At 38.0% G+C, this 13,403-nt stretch overlaps 2 long non-coding RNA genes across 2 annotated transcripts; one reads left to right on the forward strand and one right to left on the reverse strand.

The window, feature by feature from the left end:
* Positions 1 to 216: 216 nt before the first annotated feature.
* Positions 217 to 12,111, forward strand: LOC149165838 (uncharacterized). The gene is made up of 2 exons (XR_016260358.1): positions 217 to 584; positions 10,691 to 12,111. It is a non-coding gene; the product is annotated as an uncharacterized LOC149165838 (long non-coding RNA).
* LOC149165839 (uncharacterized) lies at positions 1,120 to 1,590 on the reverse strand. Its single transcript, XR_016260357.1, has 2 exons — positions 1,531 to 1,590; positions 1,120 to 1,385 (listed from the first exon to the last, which is right to left on the reverse strand). It is a non-coding gene; the product is annotated as an uncharacterized LOC149165839 (long non-coding RNA).
* Positions 12,112 to 13,403: the final 1,292 nt, after the last annotated feature.

Here is a 13,403-nt window from a genome sequence, read left to right on the forward strand (position 1 = left end):
GCAAACAGTCAATCTCTGTGGTCGGCACTGATAAAAAGACCGATTCAAAATGCCCGCTATAGCCGGAATGTTTTTATAACGGAGTTGCAGTGGCCCACAATAAATGAGTTTCCTGTGTTTTGGTATTCTGGAGGCAACAGATGTGGCGCGCAATACAGATGGGCCTAAAGATATTTTAAGCCATGGTTATTATTTTTGGCAAGGGCTAACCAGCCATATATTGAGTCATAAATGCCCTTGCCAGCTATGTATGTGGTGCACGTCAGGCAGGATGGCATAGGATGGCATACATAACTCCGGCGGGCGACCTCGCGTTTCCGGTGACATACGCGGGACCCACCATACGGCCCAAAACTCAATAACATAATTCCGAAAACTGCATTTCGCGCGCCACCGAAACTCTGCAACCAGAACCACTGTGCTCTGCAACCCAGTGCCCGCCGGACTGAAGCGCTGCAACCCGCAATCACAGTGCTCTGCAACCCGCAACCCGCCGGACTGAAGCGCTGCAACCCGCCGGACTGAGCTCTGTTACCTCCTACTGAAGCGCTGCAACCCGCCGGACTGAGCTCTGTTACCTCCTGGTATATTCCTGCACCGTCTCTGCAAATGACAAATCGTGGTTTTAAACATTCATTTTGTTTTAAATCTGTTTTAAAGACCGCTGATTTCAGGGGCACAGGAAAGTTGTAAACCCTACGTGAACCCTAAATCTTTTGCCTCAACAAGAATCGATCTCACGACCGTCGCCTAAATCTTTTGCCTCAACAAGAATCGATCTCACGACCACCGCCTAAATCTTTTGCCTTACAAGAATCGATCACACGACCTTCATACCTGATTGAATGTAAACCCATCAACAGTATGTGCATAACGTATGCAGGGGCAGCAACGCAGTTGTTGGATTAGATGTACAAGAGAAATGCGCTTCTGGCCGTATCGAACCCACGACCTGGTCTGGTAAACTAGTCTCGCCAATTATTTCTATGAGACCATAAAGGTCTTTGAAATTAATACCAATTGATTATAGTAACACCAGAGGGAGGACGACCACCCTACGACGATCAGGGTCCCATCGATTTCGATTATACACAAACAAAAGCAGTTTGCTCGGACCTCTCAGTTCAAGAAGATTTAAAAAGATTTCATAGGAAAAAACATAATTACAAAAGCTTGTACCCCCTATATTAATAAAACAAACTCTCTGTATTTAGGAACAGTCACCAGAGAAATTTGCCTACTACATCTCTCAGCAGACAGATCTACAAACAGAATTTGAGTGTCATGTAAGTCACACAGTATCTGATCCAAATGGGCATAGGATGAAGTCAGTACTCGTCATCATCATATCCACCATTTCTATTTATTTTTGCTTCCTTTTCTGCCTGGATGTAACACATCACAAAATAACAAGAAACTCAATCAGATATCTACACCAACATTTCTGTGAATATATATATATATATATGCAGACATAAGATTAACCAATTAGGGTTTATATCGCTGAGCAATGCCTTAACCAACAGATACCAGGTAGTTAGACAACACCAATCATGAACTTGGTGGTAACACTACTTTGTGGCAGTGCTCTGCATGTTTTTAAGATGCAGAATATGTAAGTAACCAATGTAAAGGACATTTTCAGAGATATTTGAAGATGATCAGCAATACTTCAAAAAATTAACCACATATCTGTGAAATTTTCTGAGTTTTAAGATTTCTGAGAGTTAACAGCACAACATACCCTTTGAAGGCATTTGTGGAATATAGACCTCTTTCAGAAGGGCATATGATCCTTCCATATGGAGGAGTAGTTCTAAAGATTAATTTTTCTATATACTAACTTTGAATTTTGGTGTAATCTTCTTGTCAATCAACAAGATGTAATATTTCAAGGATTTGCCCATAATCAACAGTATGGATTTCTAAGAAATCACAATCTACATCTATATTCAACAGTATGGATTTCTAAGAAATCACAATCTACATCTGTATTCAAATCCTTGAAATATTTTTAAGGCTCCCAAAACTTTTCAAAATAGAAACTTTGGTAGGTGAAAATCCCCAAAGCAAATAATCCTCGGTGATGTTGGATTTACCTCTCAAATAACAGAAATATCCTTCATTTTGCTCCGCTAGCTGAGGCATGGTAGGTTTCAATATAAATTCCAAAAAATATGTATAGGGATAAACCAATGCCATTTTGCCTCTCTCCATTACAACACAAATTCTCTGCTGCTTCTATCATCCGAAGTGTAATGTGAAGAAAGAGAATATGTAGGGGACTGAGGAAGAGGGTAAATCTTCTCAATGGAAGAGGGTAAAGGGGACTGACAACGGTTGAGCTAACCCTGTGGGCTAAATTTCTACATTTATGCTTCTGTAATGTGGAATTATTGTATATAGGTTGAAATGGTCAAATACTTCTGTAAAATTTAAAAGATTTTGCAATTTTTTTACTAAATCTTTACAGTTAACATTTTGAGGATTATAAAGATCCACCAAGGTCTCTACAATTTGTAATAAAGATATCGTTCCTTAACCTGGAAACAAATAACTAGTTATGAAGTCCAATGATAGACATGTTAGGTATCTGTTCAGTGCAGAATGGTTAGTTGAAAGCTTGTTCGTTCTGCTTACTATTCCCCAAGCTGATGAAGGTGCTGTTTGAGAAATACTAAATGATTTGCAGTCATGCAATTTCTATTTTATTAGCAAAACCGTTGAATTTGAAACATTTAAGTTACAAATCATTCTATCCATTATGTTATCTTTATCTGTTGGTTTTTGTCTAATGTAAAATTTACATAGTAGAAGAAACATGTGCACACTCACACAGACACATTGTTAAGATTAACATGGAACTCCACAAATCAAATGTTCTTACAACTATCATGCTATAGAAAACAAAATATTGCCACAGGATAAGGGATAACCAAGGCACCTTGCCTCCAGCCCCCTCCAAAAAAGGGAAAGAGGCGAAGACTCATTTTGAACATTGGGCTCATTTGAAAGTACACGAAGGATGAAAGAAGATGGCACAAACAAAAGTCAAGGAAAAATCAAAAGCCTTTTGCCATGGTGAGAATGCTATCAGAATAAAATCTGAAGGCTTTGGATTGTAGGTGTGAATCTTTGGATGAATATAGTTTTACATTGGGTGGACTCAAGTAATTGCTAGAAGAGAGAATATGGGAGGGATTCAAAAGCTTTTCTTGAAGTTAGAATAAACAAACAGAAAGTGTACTCGATCAGTCTAGTGCTTGTAGCATGTTCAACTATCAGACTAGCACAATGCAAAAGATCTTGACATCCATGGATTAGAAAATCAAATAGGTTTTTCATTTGTCTATTTCTTCTCAAAGGTGACAAGCTCAATATGGTTCCAACTCCTGAAACCAACTATTATAAACTGGAGAAAGGACGAACGAATAAAGTAGATGACTGGTGAGTGATGGGCAGATTTTTGTATTCTCTGGCAGGGATGGTTAGGTGAAATGATGAATCATTCAGTACCAAGATCTAGACAAACTTTTCTTCAATTACTCTACACAAGCTATTTTATGCATTCAACGCGATTAAGTTACAGTAGCTCTACAGATGAAGAATATTGTGCCAGTGGAAAGTTATGTTGATTTTACTTGATAATGGTGGGACCACAAAATTACCCTTGAAAGTTTATTTTTCACTTTATTTCAATCGCATTGGATAATTTCAATTTCCAATTATCTTCTTAGTTGGTTATATGTTATCAAATATTATCTTGAGTTTCAGCCATACCAACATTGTGTGCAGAGGATAGGGTTTGAGATTTTCTTTTGTCTCGCATTGTCTTCTAAAGTTATAAATGGTGTTTACGATTTTTATTGCCAAGCTAGGGGTTAGCTTGGTTGAGTGGGTGCTTAAATAGGGTCATTGAGGGGCTAAGTACTGAAAATTATGCCTCAAGATCCCAGCCTGCACCTCCCACATGGTGAGAGGGCTTCAAGAAGCTGCAGTCTGTGGTGGAGTGTTTGGGTGCTCGTTGACATGTTGGCAGCTAAAGCTGCTGGTTGTTTGGAATGCCCTGGGAGTGTCCCAGAGAGGAGGCCAGATCCAGGATTGGGGCTCCTGGAATGCTTTTGAGCACTTGAAAGTGTTTAGTTCTAGCTTCAAAGCTCGTGTATATGGGGGGACCTTGAAACAGGTGCTCCCATTCCTGGGAGCAATCCTGTGTTATAGAGTAAAAAATTCACATATACAATATGAATCATGCCATGTTCTTGAAGAAAATTCATATATACAATATGATTCATGACATGTTCATGAAGAATGAAAAACTTTTGATGTGCATATGCCTTAGGCTGTCTCAACATCAAGGAAATCCAAGTCCTTTGGTGTAAAAATAGGACCCTTCTTGACTAGCTAAGTGGATGTTGGATCTATGTAGCCCAATCCAATTGCTTTATTATCCATGCCATTTGCAGCAATGATGTTGGATTTTGTACTCTATATTCTATAATGTACATTATTTGTTATTAGATAATAGCAGTAGGCTACCAAACGAGCCAGTTAGCCATACTTTTCCCTTGATACTTTTAACTCACCTAATTTTCTTGTCTTGCATTGTCTTTTAAAATTATAAATGGTGTTTACGATTTTTATTGGCAAGCTAGGGGTTAGCTTGGTTGAGTGGGTGCCTAAATAGGGTCATTGAGAGGCCAAGTGCTGAAAATTATCCCTGAAGATTGCAGCCTGCACCTCCCACATGGTGTGAGAGCTTCAAGAAGCTGCAGTCTGTGGTGGAATGTTTGGGTGCTCGTTGACATGTTGGCAGCTAATGCAGGAGCCCTTATTCCATCGGGCTTCTCATTCCTCCTCCCAGAATGGAAAGGTCAAAGAGATCTGAAATCCTTTCTTCAAGCACTGCATTCTTCACAACTGTTGGTAGATCAATAATTTGATTGGATGAGTCCCTTTCAATTGGTCTTCTGCCAGTGAGAATTTCAAGTAATATAATACCAAAACTATAAATATCTGTTTTTGTGTTTGCCTTGTTCATCTTGAGCAGTTCAGGTGCTTTATAACCTTGAGAAGCAGAAGCTTCTAGCATTGCCAGTTTTGTACCCGGATTCATAAGTAAGTGAAGACCAAAGTCAGAAAGATGGGCCTCATAATTATCATCTATGAGTATGTTCTTGGACTTGAGATTGCCATGTATGATAGGCGTTTCCAGGCAAGTGTGAAGGTACGCTAGACCCCTTGCAGCACCTAGTGCAATTCTATGCAGTTTAGCCCAACCAGGTGCTGGTCTGTTTGCATCTACATTCGAAAAGAAAGATCAGATTTTTATAGATGTGTATGCTGCATGATAAAATACCGTAGCACAGTGGATAAGAAAATTGCATAAAAAATGGTTTCCAGATCTTTGAGTCACTGAACTCTTTTGCCAGCATCTACAATATAGTAAAACTAGATTTCTGTAGGTAGTCAAGGTGCACTTGAATCTTACAAAATCAAAGCATCTTACTTTCATAATAAAATAAAACCCTTCCTTTTTCATTTTTCTAGCCTTTATCACTCGCATTTTGGGTTTGTGTGGGTTTGGCATACAGACCAGAACTACTGGAAGAGCCTTCTTCAGTAGTCTTTGAATTAAAGATCAAACTGTTTTCATGCACTGAACACATCACCGGAATTCATTTGAGCATAACAAAGTGGAACAAACTGATTAAAGTTGTATAACAGTTTTTTCTTTGCAACAGATTTTGCATGTTATTATGTTTCTTTCAGCAATGTATTGATTATACCAAGATGAAGCATTTGAAAGTCTATAATACTGTTTTGTGCATGGGTAGGAAATATTGAAGGGGAGATAGGGAATTATGCTGTAAATGTGTTTATATCTGGTGGGGTCTTCAGTGTAAATTCTACACACTACAAAAAATTGCATTTCAAGTGGTGTTCAATATTCATAGTATGAACTGTTGCTCATATGTTTAGTCAATATTCGTGTTCCCTCATTTGTATAGGGATTTGAAGAATGAGGAAGTGGGAATTGATCAATGAGTTGGAGGTTGAGGACCCAGAAGGGATGATAGAGTTTTCAGCGGAAGATTTGACATGGACAGAAGTAGCAGGAGACCAAGTCGCAATTATTCCATATTGTCGACTTGAGGATTTTATAAGGGGAGAGCAAATGAGGGAACCCGCACCTACTCAATTTGTTGCTAAAATTCGAAAAATTAAAGATGTGAAGGATATCAAGAGGACAAATTATTCAACATATCTAGAATATGTTGTGTGAGTCTCTCTCTTTCTCTCTCTCTCTCTCTCTCTATATATATATATATATATATATATAAAATTTTGATTTTAAGTTCACTATGTCAAACATGCATAAATATTTTATTTAATTTTTGGTGAATTGTTGATCACAGATATAGGTGTGCCTATGGTCCAAATCGTGTACAATCCAGCAATGTGGCTGAACCTGGATCCACAACTAAGAAACGTCTTCCACGTCACAGCATCAAAGTTGGTTGTCAGTGTCACTTTATTATGCGACGACTTGCTATTAGACCAAATGATGCCGTTCTAATATATACAGCATGCAGACATATTGATGACAAAAATGTGGTTTGTCATGGAAATGAGGCAAATGACATGCCCAAGAAATTCAATTTTGCGCCGCATTTAACACAGCATATACGAACTATTGTTGAAGATTTGGTTCGTGATGGTTTTAATGCTACGATGATCTGGAAAAAATTTATCTTTGATTTAAGGTATGGATCTAGTGAGCTTTTCACAGGGGCACCTCGAGATTCTTTCATGACAAGAAAGGATGTGTCAAACATGTACAATAATATCAAGAGGTTAGAGTATGTGAAGCATGAAAATGATCCAATGAGTGTGAATTGTTGGGTTAGTGATTGCCCAGAGAGCTTTTTCTTCTACCAACAACAAGATGTTGTTAAAAACATTCCTTTCATTATAGGCATACAAACTAAGTGGATGCTTTCAATGATGGTGAGATACTCACACAACAACATGTTATCAATGGACTCCACTTTTAGCACTAACAAATATGGGGTAAACATATTTACCAAAACTTCATTTATTCTACTTTATTTCAATGTCGTCCTCTTATATGCTTATAATCTTGTTTTCTTATTGTAATGCAGTATCAACTGTACACCATAATGGCTTTTGATGATCATCACAATGGGATTCCAGTGGCATGGGTAATATCATCACGGAATGGTACTCCTGATATTTGTAAATGGATGTCGCAATTATTTGCAAATGGGAAAAAGGAAAACCCAGATTGGCATGTCCGAGCTATGATCACAGATGATGCAGCAGCGGAAATCGAGGCATTAAGGTGAACCAGTTTTTTCTTTTTAGAATAGCTAAAAAGCAATAATGTTCAAGGATATTCTCTTATAATGTTATATTATATCAGGACTTGCACAAACTGTACACTATTGTTGTATGTATGGCATGTCCGTAGAGCCTGGTTGAAAAATGTTGGAACGAAAGTCAGGGGAAAGGAAAATAAAGTCCGTATCTTCCGTGCTCTGGGATCAATCATGCATTCGTGTGAAGATGATGCATCTGTGCAACATGAAATTCAAAGTTTCTTTGATGAATTCAAAGAAGAAACAGTGTTTTTGGATTATTTTGCAACCAACTGGTTAAACAACAACAAGTTATGTAAGTTTCCTAAGGTTGCATTTTATCAATTTATTTTGTAATTCACCATTTTCTATTGTTTTTTCGCATCTAATATATGTTTTTTTTCCAGATATGTGGGCAAAAGCATATAGGGACTTCCCACATTCCAACCAGGATACTAATAATGCTATCGAATCTTATCACCGGTATCTAAAGCAAAGGTACCTCTGTGAGAAGAATAATGCGTCCCATAGAAGGGTGGATTGGCTGTTGCACCTTTTATTAAAAAAGGTTGAGTTGTATTACATTCACATGCAACGTCTAAAAAATGCTGGTTTTGTCCGAGCTTCAAAAATTGAGCAACAAATAAATTTAAGTAAGTGCAAAGCAAAGAATATCCCAGATGAAGATTGTATGGCTGATGGAAACAGAGAAAGTGAGTATTTGGTTCGTAGCCAAACTACGGCAACTCGTGATACATGGTATCATGTCATCTATAAAGGACAGAACCTACACTTTTGTAATTGCAAATGGGCCCTAAATGGCAATATTTGCAAGCATATTCTAAAAGTTGAGATGGTAGTGACTAGCAAGGTTTCAAGTGGCAATGAATTGCCTAATGTCTATAGGTCTATTACAGAAAGACCTGGATATTTACTTGATTTAAATGAATCGTTTGCAATGAGCCCAGAAATTGAAATGAGCCTTCCAGCTTCTCCTTCCACTGATTCAACCATGGTAAGGCAAGATAGCGCCCTAACAATCGATGAGGAAATTGAACTTGTGATGTCATCAACTCATAAGATATTGAGGGGTTTATTACAAATAACCCCCAAATCTTTGGAGCAGGCATATGCACTAAATGAATTGGTAAAAAATGTCAGCCAAGAGTACAATAATAAGAAATTTGATGTTTTAACTCCATCCAAGGTCACTACCAAGAGGCGACATAGTTTCTTGAGCCCAACAAAAAAAGGGGGGCAAAGTGTTCCTGCATTGAAATCAAGAAAATGTGGACCACAGTTTCTAAAGGTTGGACGGTGTCGTGGAAGGAAAAGAAGCCTGAATAAACAATTGGAGATTTCTTCTACAAAAGAAATCAATCTGGACCAGACATCTAGAAGGGTACAAGGTTCTATTTTGCAAAATACTGGTATGGAAATATTAATTGATCTACCATTTAATGTGAAATTCAAAATATTATTATCTTCATTGCCTTCAATGCGATTGCATAACAACGTGTTTTTTTCTTTTTTGTTATAGCTGAAGCTCCTCCTGGTGCTTTGTTATTGCGTGAGGAGATCAAGGATCAACATACCTTGGCTCAGACAAGTACAATTTCAAGTGACTTTACTGCAACCAAGGCTAAATTAAATCTTTGTGCAGCTAATCAAGCAACAAATGATCAAGCCTCTGCACTGTCGAGTGTGGCAACAGTTGCTCAATCTACAGGACTAGTATCTCTGTCTCAATCTACTGGGTTACCTGTTCCTCTATCTATGAGTTCATAGTCAGCCAACAAAATAAATTTTCAAACGCCTTTGCAAGGAGTCAAACAGAGTGAGTTGAAATCAGCTTCATCAATTGCTAAATCCAGTGAAGTCAATCTGGCAGGTGCAAAATTTACCTCAGATGTATCCCAGTCAAAATTGCTTGAGATTGTCTCCAGAAGTAACCGACTTATGCAATGGGCATCTGCCAAACCAGCTGAACATGTGCAACCTGTTTCAAGTGTCCAAACGACAACTTCTGGCAGCACTGGTTTTGATAGAAGGTTGGATGGTAATTCCAATTGTGTGGCCAGGGAACCATATGGTGATACAAAACTATCAGGCATTTCTAGTAGTGTTCCTCAATTTATTCAACAACAGGCACCCATGGACATGCCTCTGCATATGCGTTCACAGCTGAGTTGGAAGCATCCTTAGAATCTGTCATCTCATGCCACTTCTCAGGGAGGTGTAAACTCGATGTTAGAATTGCCAAATTCAACCACACAGAGTCCTTTTAATTGCAGGCAGATACCAATGGGAGCTGATACATCCCAATCTCAAAAACAACTATGGAAGTCTTTACCTTCAAAACAGCCTTCTCAACAGACATCTGAATTTTCAAATTCGATTCCACCAGATTTGAATGTAGAAAAACAGTCTCCAAGGTCTCCAGTTAGGCAGTCTTCTGGAATGCTGGTTGATTCACAGCCTGATTTGGCCCTCCAGCTTTGATTTATTGAGCATTTATCACCAGATTCATTGATTTTCTGGTTATAAGCATGTATCTCCATTTTCAATCTCTGTACATTTCCAAGGTTTAAACAGACTACAGAGATGGGGTTTCCTAAGAAAGGACCCATTATGTTGTAACAGAGCTGTACATGTACCAATTTCTAGTTCACAGAAGCTAGGTCTATTGTTCAGTGTTAACATTATATTTACAAATTTCATAATCTCAGCAAATATTCTTCGGGTTAGCCCTTTGAAGGTCTAACCACGTTCTAAAAAACTCTGGTTATGCTATTCATTCAAGGTCGTTTTCATCTCTTCAGCTATTAGGACAAAAATGTCCATTGGATGCAATCAATGTTTTTTGCTAGTGACACATTCAGAGATTAATGCATGGGATGGAAAACCATTGATTACACAGTTTCTAGTTTATATTATTATTATTTGCATGGTGATAGACCCTCTTAGAAACTAAAATCTAAAGGATGTCCTGGATCTTCTAATCTGAGGCATTCAAGTTCCAAACTGAGCATAACATAAAATCTACTCATTCCAACAGCCATTTAAGTTTGATATCCATCTTTTACCTGCTCTCTTCTGCACTGAAATGATACATAGATACACTCAAATACACCACCCATAACATTTATTACTATTAACACTCCTGCTTTGATTCGTCATTATGCTAGCCTGCGTAATTTATAGAAAAATGGAGGCCGCAGTCAGTCGAGTTTTTCATTTATCTAAAGAAATTTCTATATTTTTTGGAGCAGGTAAATAATTGTTGAATATATCTGATGTCTTTGCAGTGCAGTGGTTTCTAATGGTCAAATTGAAGATAGATGGAAGAAACATGCAAACAAAATGACAAAAATACAATGGACAAAGAGATCTGTCAGTGTACCAAAGAGCCACCGGGGGGAAACAAATAAAATGCAAATTCCAGCGTCTGAACAATGCAACTCTATACAAACACCAATGGTTGTTGAAAGGTTATTTGAGCTTTCTTTGGAAAAGGGAGTGGACGACAAGGATAAATCCATTTTTGATAAGCCACGATAAATTACTGCAATACCTTTTGAAAAGGCTCCCACAGAAATGGTGCATGCCACAAGACTGATAAGGTCTCAATCAGTCAAGTTAACAGATCCCTACAGCTGTTTTCCAAATTTAGCTGAAAAGAATTATTTGGACCAGCCTGGCTCATTTGTACTTTCTGCATCCATGAAAGGCTTTGTTTCATCTACTGGGGATTCTCTCACTGACAGGTTTTCCTTTAGGTGTAAAAGTGCCCGAACGGTTGCGGAGAGTTTGTTTAAAACATTACTTATTTGTTGTTGCTCCTCTACAGAGTTGTCATCATTTAATGACTTTCTCACCTTTAGCTTGGGACCACTGTAGGTAGTTCATGGATCCTTTATACACAACTCTATAATGTTGCCTTTAAACATGTACCACGAAAATCACATATCCCATAAACATTTGCAGATGTGTGTGTCATTTCCAAGGCCGAGGATGGATATTCTTCTGGTGAGTATCTGATGAACGTGGATGGATATTCAAGCGGTATACAAAGCAAAGCAATTCAGAAAATTACAGAGCAGTTTCGAAAATCTTGCGAATTTAAAAGGTTGACAGGGAACATAATTCCTTTTAGAACCTGATTCAGTGAGAAATTATGTGTGAATCTCTTCGGACAGTTTTGAATAACTTGAACTTCTTAGTGGTTGGTGAAATTTGTTGGCAATGCTTTATGCTAACTTGCTGTCTACACTTGCACCATTTGCCTTTAAGAAGTGTGGATTGATAATCACTGCAATGGAGCAAAGTTACATTGGTTGGTGGGAAAGGAATTACCTGATTCGGTGAACATATAATTTCAATTAAACAGTGGTTACCACTGCTCCAATTAAATCTGGAGAGAGTGATGGCACTGGCTGCAGGTTGTAAATCTGGAGATGTTGCTGACTGGCCTAATTGGTCTGCAATTCCTCATGATAAGCGAGTTGTTGTGAGATCTTCAAGAGGTAACTCACCAACTTCAGATAAACCTCTGTCAAACTTAGACTCCATCAAGGAGATTCCATTCAGAGAAGAAAAATGCATTGCCAGCTTGCAAACTGCCAGTTGGGAAGAGCTGCAGCCAAGAGGTGAACTAGATGAATGGTTGGGCACTGCAGCCTCTGCAGCTCAGCTTGAAAATCAATCATCTTCCAGCACTTTGCTCCAATGGTGGCAACATCCATTTGATTGATGAAGCTTGATACATCTACAGAGATTCATTTCAGAACATTGCTGGTGGTGATCCGGGATTCATAATAGATCAGTACTTGAGAAACATTTTACATCTTTGATGATAAGTAGACTTCTACTAAGGCAGGAGCAGCTTGCTGTCCCTGTTGTAGTAGTATGTTTACTGCACAACTTTGTGACAAATGTATGATAAAAGGGCAATTGGACATTAGTTGCAGAGCTAACACTCACCCCTCTTGTAAATTTGATTCAATATTACTTACAACCGAATTTATTCAGCTACATATATGATTTCTTAACGGCTTATTTCACTTACAATCTTGTTTGTGTGAATATTTTTCCTTTTCAGTTTGGCCAGAACATTATATATATATATATCAACCAGGACTATACCCTGTTCTCATATATTGATATAGCACATATATTGAAGGACAGTTTTACAAGTTACGACAACATCACAGGGCACATGACTTTTTAATAGATCAGTACTTGAGAAACATTTTACATCTTTGATGATAAGTAGACTTCCACTAAGGCAGGAGCAGCTTGCTGTCCTTGTTGTAGTAGTATGTTTACTGCACAACTTTGTGACAAATGTATGATAAAAGGGCAATTGGACATTAGCTGCAGAGCTAACACTCACCCCTCTTGTAAATTTGATTCAATATTACTTACAACCGAATTTATTCAGCTACATATATGATTTCTTAACGGCTTATTTCACTTACAATCTTGTTTGTGTGAATATTTTTCCTTTTCAGTTTGGCCAGAACATTATATATATAAATCAACCAGGACTATACCCTGTTCTCATATATTGATATAACACATATATTGAAGGACAGTTTTACAAGTTACGACAACATCACAGGGCACATGACTTTTTAATGATTTGTTTACTTGTTAACTGAATGAAAAGATATTGTTCGCAGGTTGAAATTTTAGTGCCCCCATCCGTGTGCCTTTTTAATATATATCTCCAGGCCCTTCAACTCAATTACCCTTGCCCCTCTTTTCCATTTTGAAACAAGGTTTTAAAACCCAACCACTATGCTAATTTTGCAGACTGGTTTTTCAGTTCCCTCTTTAGGTTCTGTTAGTGGTTTCTTCGATTCCCTGTTCTCTGTTAAAATACTGGTATATAACTTTCTTTGCCATCCTCATATTATATATAAACAAGTGCCACACCAATAAACAAGTGCTCTGCAACCCGCAACAAGTGGTGTGCACAGGACAATATATTAAAAACAACATCCTCTGCCAAAAACT

Source organism: Pinus tabuliformis, chromosome 5_1 (genome assembly GCF_031772625.1).
Source record: "Pinus tabuliformis cultivar Carrire ecotype Pingquan chromosome 5_1, CPIR1, whole genome shotgun sequence".
NCBI classification, from domain to species: domain Eukaryota; kingdom Viridiplantae; phylum Streptophyta; class Pinopsida; order Pinales; family Pinaceae; genus Pinus; species Pinus tabuliformis.